The sequence below is a fragment of the Psittacula echo genome, assembly GCF_963264785.1.
Source record: "Psittacula echo genome assembly, chromosome: 1".
In the NCBI taxonomy this organism is placed as follows: domain Eukaryota; kingdom Metazoa; phylum Chordata; class Aves; order Psittaciformes; family Psittacidae; genus Psittacula; species Psittacula echo.
The window spans coordinates 150998673-151016086 of NC_137735.1; positions in this window are offsets into that span (position 1 = coordinate 150998673).

Consider the following 17414-nt stretch of genomic DNA (forward strand, 5'->3'; position numbering starts at 1 on the left):
AGCTAAAAATGCAAAACTTAGATTTACCTTTAGGTGTTGATAATATAGTTTTTTAAAAAGATGTGCATGTTTCCATAGTAAATGCATTTTATTTTTTCTTTATATTTAAAATGATTCTTTACTAGGAAATAATAAAACCCATATATGCTTTTGCTAGGCTTTGTAAGAGGCTTACTGAATTCAAATATAAAAATACAGATAGCATTCCTTTTAGATTAGCCAATGATACAGCTGAATGTCCATAGTTGTGGTCATTTGTTCTAAGCTCTTCCATGTGAAAACATAGAAGTGAAAAAGGAAGATAAAAGGACACATGTTCATTTCCATTGGAAGTTGCAATACTGATGTCCATGAATTGAGGCAGAGTAAGGCTAAAACTCATCACTAATCACACATTCAATTGTTAATGAATCTTTCTGGAGACTTTGCATCCGGAGAACATCTGTTACACCAAAGTATGGTATCCGAAGCTCAGAATGACAGGTCGTGTTCATGCAATATACTGTTCCTCTTTTGAGATCTTACTCAGGGACAGAGCTAGTACAACCACTAAGAGAGCATCCTGAAAGCTGCGTTAAAAAGAATAAGCAGTCTGTTGTATTTATGAAAGTGGTTTTTTTTTAGTTTGTGGACTCCCTCACAGTTTTAACAGTATAGAAGTAATTAAGACACCATTATTAATGTTTTACTGTTCTTTTTCTTGCCTCCCTCATCATAAGCTTCTGGAATTTCATAGCTGTTAATTTCATCCATGTTTCATTCCAGAGCAGAATTTAAATTAAAACCTAAAAAAAATTAGGATAATTCTTTCCACTGAGCACCAAAGGGGGGGAAATAATCACCTTCTGAGCTGATCTTACAGATTTAAACATCTGAAAATAACCGCTTTCCTTTCTTAAATTCTAAATGCTTGCAGATCCAAACCTGACTAATATTTGGAGACAGTTAAGAGAAGAGTTTCAATCACTGACGTTTAATCACCACAGAATGAATCATACTAAATATGAATAGTACTAAAATAAACTGGTGGATGAGGGATCTTACCTTAACATATCCAGATACAAAAAGGGCTATTAATAAAAAGCAATTTATTTTTATTCTCTATTAATTACCCATTAAATTATTCTTAGATGATAAGATTAAGTCTACCCTGAATTACTAAGTATGTTCATTAACTAAAAAAAAAACCAAAAACAACCCCGTGAAAAGGATATTGGAATAAGACTTTATTTTCTTTCATGAAATAAATCAGAGACAGGTCTGCTCATGGCAGGCTCTGAGAGATTTGTTTTAGAGAGAGAGAGAGGCTTCCCGTATTGTGTAGGGATGAAAATAAAAGATTCATAATTTCAGTTGCCTCCATATGAGTACCTCATGAGGACTGCTTCTGGTGACCGACTAGGAAATGGAGTAAACTGCTAGAGTATGAAAATATTCAGATTCATGCTTCTCTCCATGGCACAGGCAGCATTGGAAGGGTCTTTGCTGACTGCTTGTCAAATGCTGTGTGGGCTTGCCCTTTGAGGGGCAGAGTTTAGACTTTCTTTTCCCCAGCTTTTTTTGATGTTTGCTGCTTATTTGACTGATGCTTCTGATTTTTCCATTTTGACTCCTTTGGGCACTGCAGACAGGTGACCAGTTCCATGTGGGTGTCGTGGTTTAAGCCCAGGTCATAAATTAGAACTACGCAGTCTACTTCCCCCTCCCACCTTTCTTCCCTCTGCTCCTGAAGGGATGGGGAGGAGAATCGAAAGAATACAACTCCCACAGGTTGAGATAAGAACAGTCCAGTAGCTAAGGTATAACACAAATCACTACTGCTACCACCAATAATAATAACGATAAAGTAAATAACAAGGGAAGAGAATACAACACCTCATCACTTGCCGACCGATAACTCCCCCACCCAGCAGTCCTCTAGCCCTTCCGGGAACTCTCAGTTCTACATCCCGGGCATGAAGTGCTGTGGTATGGAATACTTCTTTGGCTAGTTTGGGTCAGGTGCCCTGTCCCTGCTTCCTCCCAGCCTTCTCTCCTCCCTGACAGAGCATGAGACTCACAAAGTCCTTGATCAGAGTAAACATTCTGACCAGCAACTGAAAACATCAGCTTTATCAGTATTATCCGCAAGCCGAAAGTCAAAACACAGCGCTGCACCACCTACTAAGAAGTAGAAAAAATGACTGCTACTGCTAAACCAGGACAGTGGGCCATGAGACAATGAAAAATAAGTGTTAAAAATTCTTAGAAATACAACATTTAATTTTCTATTGGGTCATTACACAATCAGTCAACTTCCAGCTGTGATATACCTGCACTGACCTCTGGAATATTCTATTTATTTCCATTCTTGGATTATCTAATTACCTCAGTTACTAAAAGAACATCATCTGCAGCTTTTGGTCCATTTCTTCATCCCAGTGCCAAGGCTGCTCAGTTCTGATGTTAAGGCAGAAATGCCAGCTGAGTTGCAGCTATGACATCAGCATGAACTCCTCACACATCTGTGGTTTGAGTTGGACTTGCTGTCATCAAAGCACTGAGCCTCGGTGGAGATCATGTCTCCAACTACAATCTACAGCTACTTGGCTTCTAGCTGATCTTCTAGAAGACTGGGTAATGACAATAAGATCTGATATGTATTGTTGTTTGCCTATATGCAGGGGATCTGCTACAGTAAATTTTTCACAGTAAGCAGGTTTGACTGGTGCATTTCACCTTAAAATTGCATCCAAAGCAAGAAATTAATTGAATGAAAAAACATATTAAATTTGTTCTGGGTTTGGATTTTTGTTTGTTTGTTTGTTTATTTGTTTGTTTTGGGTTTTTTTTTCTGTTGTTGCTGGTTGGTTTTGGGTTTCTTTGTTGTTGTTTAATTTTTTTTTTTAATTGTTATTACTCTGTGTGTGTGATAATGCTTTTCAGGGTTTAGTGTATGTGTGATAATGCTGTAGGATCTGTTCAGGATGCCTGAACGCCTACTGATTTTATTTCATTTGACAATGGCAGGCTTTTGAAGCTTTCTTTATCTAAAAGTGGCATCTTTCAAACAGAGAATTGAGACACCAGACAGAAGTGCTTGTTAATGTTTACTATTCATTTTTCAAAGCAACAAAAAAAAGCACAGAGGAGTCTTAACACTATCATCTGTACAAGAAGATACATGATTGTAAAATGCAACTTGCTGTTATTGCTCGTATTATCATGAACAATGAATGTATCCTTTATCACTTTATAGAGGGCTTCTTATCCTGTTATCTTTCTTTGACTTTTACAGAGTGTACTTATGGTGGAGGGATTGCTTATTAGTCAACTAATAAAAACTCCCGCTTTTATTCAGTGGCTCTTTCATTTGAAGAAAACAATGTGTTTTTTGGTTAAGGGGCAGAAAGGTCAAGTTATTATCTATCTATCTATCTACCTATCTATCTATCTATCTATCTATCTATCTAATCTGTCTATTTATATTCTGAAGTGCTTTATTTTTCAAATGTGTTCAAAGATGAAAAAAAAAAAAAGTGATGCAAGGTAAAAATGGAAGTTTTTGAGGGTATCTTATCTCATGCCCACCTTGCTGCAGAATTTAGCTATTTCTCTGTGTCATGGAAAAGATCAGAAGTTTGTTTTAGCTGTTAGCACTGCTCCACCTATTTTGTCCTGTTGCCCTGCTCTCCAGTGCATTATCTCTGTTTCACAGCTGACCAGCTAAGAAACAGCGTACTTTGGACAAACTTAGGCAAATGATAAGAGGTAGAATAAATTATTTTATGCAGGCATGCTAATGATGAAGTCATTTATCACAGAACCATAGAACTGTTTGAATTGGAAGGGGCCTTAAAGATCCTCTGGTTCCAACCATGAACAGGGACTCCTTCCACTAGACAAGGTTGCTCAAAGCTCTATCCAACCCAAACTTGAACATTTCCAATTTTGTCTGTTTGCATTGCACAGACTGATGATGTAGTCCTTTATCAGGGCATATGCAGTCTTTTAAACACAACAATCCTCTGTTCAAACTGCTGCTCCTGTTTACCTTAATATTCATGGAAAGAGAGCTAATGTTTTTAGGAGATAATGTACAGCTGAAGCAAAGCAGGGTTTAAGCTTTCATGCATCTTGAATCATAGAATCATAGAATAGTTAGGGTTGGAAAGGACATTAAGATCATCTAGTTCCAACCCCCCTGCCATAGGCAGGGACACCTCACACTAAACCATGTCACCCAAGCCCTCATCCAACCTGGCCTTGAACACTGCCAAGGATGGACCATTCACAGCCTCCCTGGGCAACCCATTCCAGTGCCTCACCACCCTCTCAGTAAAGAATTTCTTCCTTATATCCAATCTAAACTTCCCCTGTTTAAGTTTGAACCCATTACCCCTTGTCCTGTCACTACAGTCCCTGATGAATAGTCCATCCCCAGCATCCTTGTAGTCAATAAGCTTCTGCTTTTACAAAGCATGCTTGGTTTATTTTATTTATTTAATTACACGAGTTACCAGAGGTAGAGCTCAGATGCTGTACCAGCAAGCCTGTTACATTTGGACTTTATATTAATTGCTGAGGTATGCCAGATATAAGGGTTCAGTGTATCAGGTTGCTAGAAAATAAGCTGGAATCATCATGCTCATTTTACTTGTAAAAATCCAAGCTGTCAAGAAGCAAAAAGCAAAACAGTAATGAAAGGCAGTTGCCTAATTAGCTTAGCAACAGAATTTTGCTAATATATTTAATTTTTTTTTTTAAAAAATGTTGTGAACTGTAAGCATTAAACACTTTCAAATCAGGAATTCATTTAAGGGAAGTGCTTTTATAGGACTTTGCATGAGTTTAAGGCTTTTTTATTCTGTGAAGAATATTTTAACATTCTGTCAGCATCCTTTGAGACAGAGTATCCAGAGCAATCTTATTTATATGCAGCAGGGTGTGTGGGCCAGATTTGTGACTTAGGACTTCTGCATCAATGAATGATCATGGTGGGAGTATCACAGTACAGCAAGCAAGGTCCAACAGAAATTTCCTCTGGCATGGAAATTCTCAAGTGTTACTGAAAGTACTTGACTGTTACTTACTCTGCTCAGGTACAATGTAGGTTCAGTTCTCTGTACAACCAAAGAAGCACCTAGACCTCTGAACAGCAGAGGGGGCTCAGATCTGTCCCAGGAATCAGGAGCTCAGTATCATGAGTATGAGCTCAGTATCATGGCAGTTCTGCAACTCTTCCCCCAGGGTGTCTTCTGTCCACCTGTGCCTTGAGGTGGGTTGGGGTGCTCCCCCTTTATTAGGCAAATCACTCCACACAATTGCTACTTCTGAGGAAGTGGTGAGGCAGCTTCCTTAGCCTTGCCGTGGTCAGTGTCCACTGCAGACCTCAGTGGGGAATGCATGTGGGCACATCGTTTCCTCTCCTGCAAGGAGTGGGGCTTGTGACCCGTTCCAGTCAGGACCACCAGCTGAGGGAGCAATCACCTCTCAACAGCTCAACAGTCAGACTAGCTCACTGACTTTTAGTCTTCTCACCAATAAGTATTTTAAGGACATAGGCAATGGAAGAACAGTGAAGAACTATTCTAATTTACTGTGTGACTGACTCAAAAGTGCAAACAGGGTAACACACCATGTGTGACTTCAATACCAAAGACTACAGGACACAATATTTCCTACCTTCTGTACTGAAAATGAGTGAAGCAGTGATTGATATTGAGCTGGTGTTATTTCTTGCCAGAAAAGAATTTAGATTCTGAATTATTTCTCAGGTTTTTGTTTGGCTAGGGGGGTTTGTTTGTGATGGTTTGGGGTTTTTGTTTTCATTTTGGTTTTATTTTTCTGTTAAGTCTTCTTTTAAGTTTTCTTTTAAAGGTTGGTTGTGTGTTTTTTTTTTTTCTTTTTTCTGTCCTCCCTTCTGTTTTCATCAGCCTCTTAGCTATGCCAAATCAGCTTTCTATGCCCATCTGAAGCTTTGCAACACCCACCACAGCATATACTTCATCCTTCCTCCTACCTTTGCATGGATTTGCATGTGTGCACACACATGCTATTTTAGTCTATTTAAGTAGTAGTATAGTTTGAATAAAAGGCACAGGTTATATATTCTTTATTACAGAATCACCTTTTTATTTCCTTTCCTGTAAGCTGTCTGGACAGGTTATTTTTGGACATACATAGCATCTCAACTGCATGGTCGCATCTAACTTTGATAAAGTATATAGAAAAGATATTTGCCTAAAGACACCTGAAGTGACAATAGAAAAGACAGTATTTCTTTGCATTTCTGTGCTTGCAATGGTGGGTAGTCATGGCTCTATGAAAATGCATTGTAGGGCTATTGTTCTAACTTAAAAACTTCATTAAAAAATAGAAATATTTGTTTCTAAAGTACTATTTGGGAACTAAGTGACCTGCACTTCAGAAGATGAGATGAAGACATATGATAAAGTATTCAGCAGCTCTTATATTGTTGGAAGGGTGTTACACAAGTTTGAAGAAATTATTCTGTTTCTATAACTCCCTTTCCTCTTTTCTTCTTGGTTCTGCACTTCTTCTTGTGCAGACAAAAGACCTGTCTGTGCTATTTCTCCTTATCACCTCTTTGACTAGCCACACTAGTCAGGAATCCCACAGCCCATTACTGTATCTGCACAAGTGCAGTTATATGGAGTGCATGTTTTGCAATGTCTAATCTTTCAACTTATTATCCAACTACATAGAGGACTCTGTTTGAAGAAGAACAAATGCTCTCCAGCAAAGGACCTTGTGTGCAAAGGATAATCCCCACATTCCTCCTTCTTCTATCTCATTTTAATTGATTGGTCAGTGGTTCAGTGGCTTGGAAAGCTGACTTCCTGTTGTTGTAACATATGTATTTCAGAGCACTGAGGCAGGTATACAGTGAAAAAGCCAGAGTTTGTACTGTGACATGTACATAAGGCAGACAAAATCTCTTCCTTATATATTCTTGTAGACAAACAAAATAACCCAGAAAACCACATGGCATAAATTCCAGTGGGAAAATTATTAACCTCAAAAACATGGGTGAATTAAAATAAGAAGGTACTCATCAATAGTTTATTTAAGTCTCACAATATCTCTACAGTCTATTATCTTTCAGTAACCTTAAAATAGAAGCATGGGGTACTTGATTCATAAAAACAAACAAACAAAAAACCAAAATAACCCAAAACCACAAAAATTGTTTTATTATAATTTTTTTTATTCTCAATATATGTTTGTGCTACCAGAGAATTAAATACCTGTTTTTCTGTCCCCCACACCAAGACAGCACCAGAATTTGCTTCTCCTTAATTGACTGAAGAATGATGTCTATAAAATAATTAAACTTCCCTTGAATAAGCAGGTTTCTCAGTTTGCTTGCTGTCTAAGTGAATAAGACTTTCATAATAAGGCAAATTATTCCATTCAACAATTGAGTGGAACACTTCGCATTGCTTCATCTCTTGCCATAACAGCTTTCTCTGTGGGGAAAGTAAATAATTCCTCTCAGAGATTTTTATTTTTCTTTAATTCTTTTTTTTTTTTTTTTTTTTTTTTTAATGGGAACTTTAAGTATTGGGAAGCATGGGGGAACATTTCTTAATGACCTGAAATAGATGGAGTTCACAAGAATTCCAGTAGTTGCAGTCTTCAGAGTTATATTGGTAGACCAGAAGTTTTGAGCCTTGTAGTATTCTGAGACAATGAAAACTTCGGAATTGATGAAGATCCTAAAATTCACCCTCAGTCTAACATTATAACTTTATGAAATAAAGTATACCAAATCTAACAAGCCCATCTCAATCTCCAAAACCCATGTGGGCATCAAGTCTTCAATTTCATGTGATTCATCCTTGAAGATCCACTTCTGCTATTCCTATGACTTGCTAATGTAGACAGAGCTGGAGATGGCTAAGATTCCCCAGGAGGCTCTTAGGTACAAACTGGCTTGCAGTATTAATCTGAGTGCAACTTTTTTAGCAGTAAAGTTTAATTCTCATATTCTGCAGGTGTTTCAATTGAAAACAGGGAATTTTCTGATTACAAAAAAGAAGGGGGCATGTTGGCAAAGTGACATAAACTGCACACTGGAAATCTCTGCTTCTGTGGAAGGCTCCTGTTGCTTATTAGTACTATGAATTAAAAGCCTAATGTGTTTTGTGATCATCATAAGCTGGTCTGTCACACTAAATAAAGTATTTTTTAATTTATTTATTTTAATGCTTCATTATCAAAGTGGCAGTATGCCATAAAGAGAAAGAAAAATATAATCTGAACCCCTATATACTGATTAAGCCAGATGGATGCTTATCCTAAAACAGATATGATCAAGTATTAGTCACTGGGGAAGCTGCAACTGCCTGGAGTCTCTTTCTTGCAATCAGTCCACATGCATTGTGTTGAGTACACCAAAAATCAACAGGACAGAGATGAAATGGAAAAAAAGTCTCTAACTGAGAAAACAAATATTTTGTAATGCTATTTGAACTAATTACGTACCTAGAATGCATGATAGGAGATCTAGATACTGTCTCTGGATCTGACTCCATTTCATGACCTTGTGCTAAGAGACAGCATAGCCACAGATATGTGACTCTCAGTCCTCTAACAGAAAACAGGGTCTTCAAAGAGTAATGCAGTGCTCTTGCAGGCTTATCAGGGAGCAGCTACAAGCCAGTGAGAAAACCAAGGCAAAGAATGTGTTTAAGGTGATCTCTGGTAGCTTCTTACTAGGCTTGTCTTAGCTGGGTTTCAGAATAGGCATAAGAAATTTGTGGAGTAAAATATCCTGCTTTTGACCACTTAAAATAAATAGAGAAACTGCCATTAATTATGGGTGATGGGGACTCCATTGGTCAGAGTTCAAGCCCTCAGTTACAATATTATCCTTCAGTTATGGGTGAGTCTGAGACAAGCTGACGTTTCTCTGCCAAAAGCACTTCTGCAAAGTCTGCAAGATTGATGGGGCAAAAATAACAATAAACAAAACCAAGTCTGACTGTACCCCAGTGACCTGAAGACTCCAAGAGTTATGTTGTCTTGGAAATCCTTACACATAATGCACTGAAGAAAAATATGCATACACTACCATGAACACAGAGGCAAGAAGTTACTCTTGAAACCATCCAGTGAAACTATTAGTTATGCAGTCTGCTCTGGTTGTTACACACTTGAATGAAACTACCATGACTGTGAAATCCTGGACAGCTCTGCTTTAGAATGAACTTTGCTTTTTTCAGTGGTCTTCTCCTTAGTGGAGACATAATCAGTGCTTGTATACCTCTCCCAACCTGTCTTTGAATTTTGATGTTGTTTTGTTGTTTACAAAAACACTAAGTGGTTTTGGTCATATGGTCATATGCAATAGAGTCTTTGGAAGCCAGTGGGTAGGTAAGTTTGGAATCCAAAATCAGACATTTTTTTGTACTTAGAGTGTTAGCAGGGGTCAGAGAGGTAGGGGAGAACCAGAAAGCTTTTATGCCTACAAGGAGCCCTATCATAGACCTTTCTCTGAAGCAGCCTTTTTGCACATTTTTAACTCACTGTTCACACCTTGAGCTTTACAGGTACTGATAATATGCCCTTGCAAGCGCAAGTTGTTTCAAATGAGCAAAATTGGAATTTCTTGCAACATGACTAATTAGCATAAGCAAAAGCAACTCTTGTCTCATAGCAACCTAGATCTGATGATGAACACCTGCCAGCCCAGATGGTTTGGGGAGGAATTTTCTAGTTTAATAGAATAAAGTACTGTTGCTTAGCTGTCTCAAACTATTATTTAACAGGAATTTTACAAGAAGTCAGAAAAGTGATTATTGAGAAATCGTAACATATACGAATCACCAAAATTGTCATGTTCGTCTGTCATCACTTGTCAAGGCATGGTTTTTAAATAATGCATGGCTGTTACATCTTATTCTGTCTATGTGTGCTAACAATAGCATTGAATAAGCATAAACTCAGGAATACTGCAAAATCAATAGGATCTCTAAAGTTACAGAACCTGTTGTCCCATTATAAGATTTTTCCATATTAATTGCAGTCTATAGTTTTAAATTGTGCATGAACAAACTTAAGGAGTTTTATTAGAAGATTTTTGTAAAATTTTAGAGAAATATTCAAACGTGTTAACTTTTAAATATTTATTGTATTAAGGTTTGTAATTTATGGCAATAGTTCAGTACAGGTATGAGGAGAACTCCTAATATACTTGTGTGCTAGAGATATTGCTTCAGAAACCTCATAACTTACTGCTGAAATTCTAATCTCACTGATGTCAGAAATACCAAAGTATCAGTCACGAACTATGGGAAACCTTAAAAATAGCAACAATTTTTTTGTTCTCTACAAATTATTAAAGAAGACAATAAACTTTTCTTAAGTCCTTTTCTTAATCGCATTTATGCAACTTTGAAGAGATTAAGAAAGCTCTGAAGAGAGAAACATTATTAGTTTCAGTGAAAACACTGTGCAATGGTCCCTTCTGCATTTTAAAATCTAACACCAAATTTGACTTAAATTAAGAGGTTGACTTTTCTGTGGCTACATACTTTGCTCCAGGTTTAATACCTAGCTTTTTTATACCTAGAAAACTGAATATTTAATAATATATAGAGGAAGCAAATTCCTCTTGGAAATCTTGTGTACTTTGTCTTTTTCCTAAGTTTTTTTAGACAATACTAAGTAATCAATATCGGTGCTTAATTTTAGACATGGTGAAGCAGACTGGTGATAAAAATGCTTAGGGTTAAAAAAAACTCTTTTAATGATTGTCTGACTTGACCCTGTATCTCCCCTTCTTTTTTAAAAAGCATTCAATATGAAATATGAAGAGCTTATTTCAAAAGACTAGTTTACTCTGAAGCTCCAGAAACAAGTTTGGCAGGCAATAAATATGCTAATATATTCCCCAACTGGAATTTACCAGTTCTACTGATCCATGAGTCAGAAAAAAAAACCCACAACAGTTTCAGTTTGTGATTCAAGTATTGACTTTGCAGCATAACAATAAAGCCTTGTTTTTTTCTCAGTAGTCTAAACAGAGATCCTTGAGAATATATGCATGGTGCATAAAAGCTTATGCATCAGTTTAGATTCCCTTCCCTGATGGAATCAACACTTTAAATTTTATGTAAGGTTTGAAATGAGAATGTTTCACCATTCTTTCACCATTCACTGCAGATCTACTGTACAATTTACTCTCCTAACATATTCCAGAGGTGTATTTGCTAACAGCTTTCAACTGTGAAGGAAAGATAGATCATATCATTGCCCACTTAGTACTGGAAGTAGAATATCTTCATAATATCAAAGAGAAATACATATTTTTCATAAAACATCATCAAACCATAAAATGAAAGAAAGAGCTACACTGACAAAAAAAGGTACAGAGGAAGCTGTGATGTGTCAGGCTGCAAAAATAGCTCAAAGCATTTCTATTGGAATGTTAAAAACATATTTTGGCTAAATTGCAACAAAACCAGCCAACTTTCACTCCTTGGCTTATTAAACTACCACAATTTACACTGCAGGATTTTGCTTAGGAATATTTCCTCTTTTTAACCTTTCTCTCTTTTGTTCTTATTTTTATTTACAGGATAGAAAAGAAATAGAGCCATAATAGTTTAAAGGATTCTGTTTTCTTCTCTCCATTTATTTTTACAAAAAATAGCAAGTGCGATCTTATGATCCAGAAGTGATAAGTATGGAATTCAAGACTCTGAGATACAGCATCCGAGCCACTGTTTTGCTCATTAAGGCATAAATCAAGAACCATGGTTGTTCTGAAACACACATCGTGGTTCTTTATTAAAATATGTATAATAAATTTAGACAATACTGCATGTAACTGCTTACTAATAATTTTTAGAGAAAACTTAACAATAGCGAGAAAATTACAAAAGTGCCATTAACTCAATTTCCCCAGATCAGTTAGTTAAAAAACTAAATTAGAAAAAAATATCTTCAATACTAAAGGCTAGATTAAAACAGAGATAATATTACATTTGTAAAGATTCTGAGCTGGAGCTGACAGGGAGGTCTTTTGTTTCCCACTTCCATGTTGGATGTCTTGCTGCATACTACTTATTCTTAGACTGTTCGATGACAAAGTTTTCTCAAGTTTCACTTAAATTAATGCCTGAAGCATGCAGGACAAACTAGATGATGTCATCAAAATGAAGCCTGACTGATGTTTCAGAAAGGACTTGATGAAAATAGCCTAACTGTCATCCAAGTATTTCTTCAAGACAAGTCCTTGCAGAAGCCTTAAGGTATATGTGCAATATACCTCAGGTATGTGCATGGTGCATGTATGCACATATACACATATACATACACATCTGTACACATTTAACACACAATCAAGGGAGATTAAGGGGAGAATATTCAGAGCAGGTTAAGCCATTATATTCTGCATGGCAGAAGACATAGTTTAGGTAGATAATGTGACTGGGTGCTGAGATTTCTGAGCAGATCTGCAAGCCTTATCTGTCTGTTTTCTAGTTCTGTACCAGTTTAAAAACTGATCCAGAATATGAATTTTCTCCTGAGATGAATGGACTGGCATAATATCTGGTAAGAAATCCATTATACTAGTGTATGTGAATTCTTGTATAAATGACAAAATATATAGAGATGCATATGCATACTGTGAAACTGTAATGCGTATATGAGTCAGGTCTGCAACTTCATCACCTTTCCAGTTCATTACAGTAGAGCTTAGAAATATCTTTCTCCAGGATAGTACAGAAAAGCCACTGTATTCTTAAGTAGTAATATATAAACCAGGAAAAATTCTTTTAGGAAGTTAGACTGTCATGCATGCGTTTTGGTAAAACAGAAGTTTTTTCTTCTACAAAAATTTTGAAATTATAGTTTTCGTTCCTTCTTGATCCTTTATAACTTGTGAACATTTTTGTGTGTGTGTGCTCTCCATCTCAGCAGTTGCCACTGTTGATCAGCTCTGCTTACAACTTCCCAAATTGTTCCTCTTTCACTGCAGTACCATGATATTTCAAATGTCTACTCTCTCAGATACATAAAGTGAGAAAACAAAGCAAAATAGAAACACTTGAGTGCTTTCAAAGCTACATTTAATTTTTACATTCCTGTCTGTTCTTACTGAGAATTGTTAATATTATAAATTGAGGCAGCAAGGCAATATGAAATAAAAGATGAATTGCACTCTGTCAAGCTGCATCATACATAAGGGTATGCATCTAGTATCCTGGTGGTAAAATCATGAACCACTGATTTGAGTTCTTCAGTTAATGGTCAAACCCCCAGAACAGCTTGATTTGTAAAGCAATAAGAATTCACACTCCTGAGTCAGTCTAGAAAGACTGAAGCCATTTCATTCTGTGTCCAGCTCCTTGCTATTTTTGTAAGAGTAATTTTTCTGTAAATGTGGAGTGTCATTCTAAAAGACTATATCAGAAATTGCATTTAATGCTTCCTGCATCATATGTGCTATCATTCAACTGATCACCAATATAATCAACATGCAAAATAAGACCTATCTGTCTAACATACACTGTATTCAACCTTTCATATGAGATCACAAAACCAAGTTTGAAGCAAAACATAAACTACCTATGACCTTTCAAGCAGAAGTTGCAACAATCTAACAAAATTTATTTCAACTTATTTGCAAAAAAGCATATTAAAGCTGAAAAAATAAAAAACCAAACCCAAATCCCAAAACCCAAATAAATACACCTAGAAAGGAATTCAGTGTTCAGTACTAGAACACAGGTGTTATGCCATACCTATACAACCACATTATTAAATAAAAAAAACCAAAACAGACCTATGCAACTGTTGTTTATTTCTTCTACAACTTCATAATTTATTTACCAGGACCATTTGTAGGAATAATTTACTTCTTTTCAAGTAATGTTATTGCTGTGCATTGCAAGGTGAAAGATGTGGCAAAAACCTGCAAGATAATGACTTCTTTCCATCTTGGTCTCCTTCCCTACTGTAGGATCAAGTTATCTCCAGGATCAACATCAGTACCTAATATTAAAAAGAATATGGTGAACAATACAAAATCTTTTATGAATTCTTTGGAATTATAAATTAATCCATTAGGTCAAATTTGAGGGTGGGGTTTATGTTTGCTTTCCACAAACATTGGAGAAATGCAGTTTACTGGCATAAATACTGTAGAAAGCAGTGTTAAATTGCCTTTAATATTTGTGCTGACTGGGTTTAAACTCTCATCTAATCAGGGAACAGAAATAATTAATAAAATCATAGAATACCAATTTAGAAAGGACATCAAGGATCTTTTGGTGCAACCTTTCTTGGCAAAGTCACAGTCTAGACAGGATGGCCTAACACCCTGTCCAGCTGAATCTTAAAATCATCCAACACTGGGAAATACACCGCTTCTCTGGGGAGATTCCAATGGCTGATTGATTTTATTGTGAAAAGGTTGGAAAGGACTTTAAGACCATCCAGTTCCAACTGCCTGCCATGGGCAGGGACACCTCCAACTAGACCAGATTGCACAAAGTCCTGTCCAGACTGGCCTTGGACACTGACAGGGGTGGAGCATTCACAGCTTCCTCGGATAATCTGTTCCAGTGCCTCACTGTTCTCACAGTAAAGAATTTCTTCTTTCTATCCAACCCAAATCTCCTCTGTTTAATAGTATAATTGAATTTAGAATTTAGAATCTTCTCAATTGATCCAGTAGTGCAAAACATCATTATTGGACAGATACACTCATTGCAACAAGACAAGGAGAAAACATCATAAATTCATGCAGTGAAACGTGTTAGTTGAATTATCCATTTTGCTATAAAAATATGAAAGTCTGTTTTCTGAAGCTTTCGTAACGTGAATGGAGCAATAACTTAGCTGGGGAATAGATAATGAAATTTTATGGGTATGTTGTCTGACTCTGTAAATGAGGGAAACAAATCAAATAAAACAAAATAAAAATTATAGAAATTCAAATTCACTGTTTTTTCCAATTATTCTTGGTTTAAGCACTTCCTGTGCTTTACCTAGCATGCCAGTGCCTTCTGAGGGCCAGTGTAAGAGTTACCTTTCAAAAGAATCAAATTAAAATATACATTACAAGCACTATCTCTGTAACTTGATTGAATATGGATGATAGCAAGAAATATCAGGAAACTGTCATAGGAAGGTCACAAGAAAAGGGTCTGAAAATCAGGAACGCTGATTGGGGAAAATTCAAAGGCATTGAAATTGTAATTTGAAGGACAAAATCTGCATTTCATCCCATATGCATATTGGTGCTCTGAGCTTCTTTGTTCTGCAACCAAATAAAAACGCCATGAAAATCCAGACTTGCAGATCTTTCAGTGCTCCCATTACTGGTATAACTGGAAATACAATGTTACTTGAGCTTTTATTTCTTGTAGGATTTTTCAAGGAGCAAAAATTCTGGCAGTTGTTGAAATCTTTCAGTTGATTCTTCTGTAGTCACAGCAAAATGAAAGGATAAAATCTTCTTCCTCTCCTTCCTCTTCATTATTTCTAAATACAAAGGTGGTACTAAATGGCTGCCTTCTGTGATATCTAGATTTCTAAATAGTCCTCCTGGATTAATATTTGTATATCACTTGGAAATATGCAAACTGAGGTCTAAATCCACTGCATAAAGTCATATCAAAGCTCTTTAAAAGAAGTGAATCAAAGTGCCTTGACTATTTCTACCTGAGTTTTAGGTACAGCTAGTACTTATTGTAGAGATACAACTGTAATTTTTGCTTTTCATTTTTACTGCTTACAGATGGATCTGTTCTGCAGCCTCAGGACATGTGCCTAAGTTGCAACTTCAAGTCTAATGATATCTGTTGGCTTAGAAACTCTGCAATTAGTTATTCTGGTCCTGCTTAAGTGTGACTGCTGAATAAAGTCTAGATCTGAGAAATCTTACAAGGTAGTATGATGTGGAAGCTATCCACAAGCTGTGGATGATCCACAGCTTTGCTGTGGAAGATACCCAAACTGAGTGCAGGCTGCAGAGATCAATTAATCATATTTGTTCTAGGCCTGCGTCCTGTTCGAATTATTATTAGAAATAATCTTTGAAATCATTGAACATCTAAACATCTATTGGCAGCAGTGAATGACTGTTCATGCTGTTGAATAAAATTTCCTCTGTAAGCATAAAGAGTGGAGAGTCCTCCAACCAAGTAAGGGAAAATGCAGTATCACTTATATTCTTAATTATAGATAAATGGGAGGAGAAAAGCCTGTTTCCAAACACAAAACCACTTTTCAGATCTCTCTTATGTACAAGTAGTTTAAACATTGCCTTACTGATCTGATTTCCAGTCACTATTCAGAAGTCAATATACTTTCTTCTACCCTAAACAGTATACAATGTAATTATACATAACCAGTTTACGTACAACTATTCTACATGAGTAGAAATGAGTATTAAAAACTAAAGCCAAATTCCAAACTCCTCCCATAAATCAAAACGCAGAAGTTACTCACACAGAGTCCACAATAAAGAAGTGTTACCAAAACCTTCCATTTTCTATTCATCACTGGCACAAAAGGAGCCTCCCTTCTTAAATGGTACTTAAATAATTTCCAAAACTTATGAAGAGCCCTGGACCTTGACCTTGAAGGTAATGTTGCAACCTCATTCACTCCTGCATAATTACAGGAGAAACTGTATTGCTTTATTTGGTTCTTCTCACAGGATTGCCTCCTACTTCTCCAGTTCTCCATTTTGTATATAAAGTAAATGTACTTAAAGTTTTTAAATTCTACCCTAACTTTTCTGTTATTTTTCTCAATCTGTGACAAACCCACTTCCTAACTACCCAAGAATATGTAATAAAAAGCATTATATTTGTAATCGAAACAAATCTTTTATAATGCAGCAATGCTCATTCTCTCGTGTATTGTTACACAATTTCATACACTAGCAAACATCTCAGCAGAAAAATAAGTCATCCTGGAGATGTTGCTAGTAATATCTAGAGGCTGCCACAATTTAATGTTTTCTCAGCTATAACGAAAATTTCAGTTAATAAAGAGATGCAGCCTGGATGTGACTTGGAAGGAGGAAAAACTTGCCCCAGGTGAGGTTGGTGTGGGTGGAGGTTCCAGGTGGGGTCAGTGAAATAGTGAAATAGGAGAAATAGTGCTGAAAGAGAAACTCTGGCCTAGTAAGCTCTTTTATGGTGGAGATATGTTTAGTGAAAGGGTTTTTTTGGTAAAAGAAGTGGAGCTTGACAAAGTATCAGACTAGAGCAGGCAGAATTCTCACCTAGGTGAGAAATTTTCTTTCTTTTTTTTTTTTTTTTTTTTGTAGAACATCTCTAAGGTATTGAGAAGATGATTAAAACAGCAGTAGAGAGATGTCAAACTTTATTTGGGCTTCCCTTAAGAGTGAGTAAGTTTGGCTGTTCTACTAGCTGGGAAAA